The following is a 2,645-nucleotide window of genomic DNA, read 5'->3' as shown; positions in this document are numbered from 1 at the left end:
ATAACAGAGTATAAATATTATACAACATGGAATACTTTGACACACGTTCAGAGACTATTTCAACTATGCAATGTGACGTTGCATTATGCATATCCATTGCAAGTGAGGAGACAAACTGAAGGCGCATTGGAGTGCAGATGAGATAGGACATATGCTAATTTATCCTATCCTTGATAAACTTTATCGAATAAAACTATTTATGATTCAGGTTGCCCCCCTCTGGGATGCCTGACAGAATCAGTCCAATTAGATTCATTTCGAAAGGATTGATCACCCCATTACTCTAACCTTATGACTTAATACAGACTATGATTTATTCATTTATCCTATTGAATTGCCTCTCTCTCTCTCTCTCTCTCTCTCTCTTCTCTCCATATATATATATATATATATATATATATATATATATATATATATATATATATATATATATATATATATATATATATGTATATATATATATATATATATATATATATATATATATATATATATATATATAGGTATATATATGTGTGTGTTTTGTATATAGAAACACACACACATATGCACTTTTTCACATACATAATACACATATATCTATATATATATATATTATTATATATATATATATATATATATATATATATATTATATATATATATATATATATATATATATATATACACTATTTCTGGGAGTGTATGAGTTACTGAACTTTTTCATTTGCATCCGATATCATTGAAAACTGAATAACAAATATTAGTGACATTTAAAAAAGTACAGAGGCTATTCTTCATGTCAAGAAAATTCACAAAAATATCTCCAGAAACTGTGACTGAAAAATTGAACAAAAGTTGAATTATGATCTATATTAAAAGAGCTATATGGTATTTTGTTTAGATATAGGATAATATGCAAAAATACTTTTGCATCTAATAGGTTTTTCAGAAATGTATGTTGTATTTGCTAAAAACTGAAAATTGAAATATCTGCATACACAAAATAGAAAAACATGAACAAGCCTTGAAAAATACGAGACTCACAAATATTTAATAAAAACTAGATTTAAGCTTTGCATAAGACCTTACATGCTTTTATTTATTTACTTCTGCGTCTGTCCGTCTGTCTGTCTGTCTGTCTGTCGTCAAATCTTAAAACTCAATCTTCGACTCGTTCCCTTCGTCCGGTGGATCGAAATTTTGCATGGTTACCAGTCACGGTGACGATACAACCTACGTGATCAGTAGGTCAGCAGTGACTTCTAGTGACCCTAAGTACAGTGACTCCTCTCCCAGTATCTCAGGATTTATGGAAATCTTCAGTAGTTTCGCACCTTCTTTGGACTCTAGTAGAATAAGTTAATAACTCTACGGAGTTTTCAAACCTTTCTCTTTGGCTCATAGAGCTATCACATCGATCGATTTTTTCAGGTACAATCATAAATCGGTTACACTTTGTCAAAATGCTACAAGATAAGAAATAGATATATATTTTTTTTTTTTATTTCTTGTAGCATTTCCTTCCATGTTCGGCGCCTACGCTTTTATTTTTGTAAACACAATTAATTGTAAGGGAATCCTAGTGTCTCAAAAAATGTATTTTTCACTGTTTAGTGCATTTTAATAAAAGCGTGTTTTAATTTATTTTTATGTTTTTATTTAGAGGCACTGAAGGTTTCAGAGGAAATATTTTTAATGCAGATTCACTCTCTATTCATAGCCCATACAAAACTGTTCTTTCAGGTGTTTCAGAATCATCTCCTGAAGTCGAAACCCATTTCAGAGAAACCTGTACAGTATGATGATTTCTAAAGTTTCATTTAAGCAAATTCCCAAAGTTGAATCAATATTGTATAAAGCGATCAATCCTAGGAATGCTTTATTATATTTGTGATTTAAATCTCATTACTTCCGTCAAGTAAAATGAGACAGATCTAAGCACGAGCTTGTGGAACAGATTTCATTCACCAAACTATTGTGCTGCGAAGTTTGAGCGCAATTTTAACGATGAACCAATTTTGGAAAATGAAAGAAAGCTGTCCACGAAACCGCTGAAGGAAGAGTAATCTATTTTTCCTCTTAAAAGCGCACGAATAAATTCATGTAAATATATAAATAAGACTTATTATAAAACTTGATACGTACTTTTAGCTTGGGCAATATCTTTTTTACGAAGTGGGTGAGAAAGGCCATAGAAATTTGGCGAACATATAAAATGTGAGAGTATGAATAGTGCTCCGTCAGAAGAAGCTTATATCGCTTACCGATATGGCATCTGGAGAGCCCGATACAGCGGCCACTCTCGCTGATAGATATAAAAACAGACATAAAAATACCAGTACGTGAATAGCTGATGCCTCCATAAAGCAATTCGCCTGTTTTATAGGGTACTGCATGCGCCAGGCGCAAATCAGCATCGAATTTTAAGAACAGCATCATATGTATGTCTGTAGACACTTGAATAAATTTGCACAGTTCTGCTCTCTCTCTCTCTCTCTCTCTCTCTCTCTCTCTCTCTCTCTGTCATCATATGGAATTTTAGAACAGCGTCATAAGTATGTTTCATAGACACTTGAATACATCTAAAATAGTTCTGTTCTCTCTCTCTCTCTCTCTCTCTCTTTTAATCCACTTATTTACTTATGATTTGATCTTAGCGTAAAG

The sequence above is a fragment of the Macrobrachium rosenbergii genome, chromosome 7 (assembly GCF_040412425.1).
Source record: "Macrobrachium rosenbergii isolate ZJJX-2024 chromosome 7, ASM4041242v1, whole genome shotgun sequence".
Taxonomy (NCBI): Eukaryota; Metazoa; Arthropoda; class Malacostraca; order Decapoda; family Palaemonidae; genus Macrobrachium; species Macrobrachium rosenbergii.
This window is presented reverse-complemented; position numbering follows the sequence as displayed.